The sequence below is a fragment of the Nestor notabilis genome, unplaced genomic scaffold (assembly GCF_000696875.1).
Source record: "Nestor notabilis isolate BGI_N333 unplaced genomic scaffold, ASM69687v1 scaffold17561, whole genome shotgun sequence".
NCBI lineage: Eukaryota > Metazoa > Chordata > Aves > Psittaciformes > Psittacidae > Nestor > Nestor notabilis.
This window is the reverse complement of record NW_009915452.1, coordinates 12,783-13,131: the sequence shown is the minus strand read 5'-3', so window position 1 is coordinate 13,131 and position 349 is coordinate 12,783. Positions and strand designations below refer to the sequence as shown.

Here is a 349-nt window from a genome sequence, read left to right as displayed (position 1 = left end):
CCTTTTTGTTCCCCCTTGCGGGGGGGTCCCGGCCGCAGCCGCTGCTTCACTCATGGACACCCACTTTGCGCCGTGGGCCGGGGACACCGGTGTGAACCGAGCCCCCCGGTGCTCGTTGGTGCGGCGGTGGCAGGACAGGGACGGGGCCGGGCTGCTCGTCTCTGCGGGGCTGCGCTGCCCCAACAAAGGTCCTCCTGTTTGTCCCATTAGTGCCATCATTAAAAACCAGTTAGTCTCCTGGGGAGAGCAAACGCAGCCCACCCAGGGCCTTGCAGAGGGGCTGCATGGCCCCAGACCCCCGTGTCCCCCCCACCAGCCCCGGGCTGAGTCACCATCCCCTCCACTTGTG

At 67.0% G+C, this 349-nt stretch overlaps 1 protein-coding gene across 1 annotated transcript in view; it reads left to right on the top strand.

Moving 5' to 3' along the window:
- LOC104413221 (bone morphogenetic protein 2-A-like) overlaps positions 1 to 349 on the top strand; it is a gene marked incomplete at its 5' end in the record, with an annotated part of 11,218 nt that overhangs the window by 7,901 nt on the left and 2,968 nt on the right.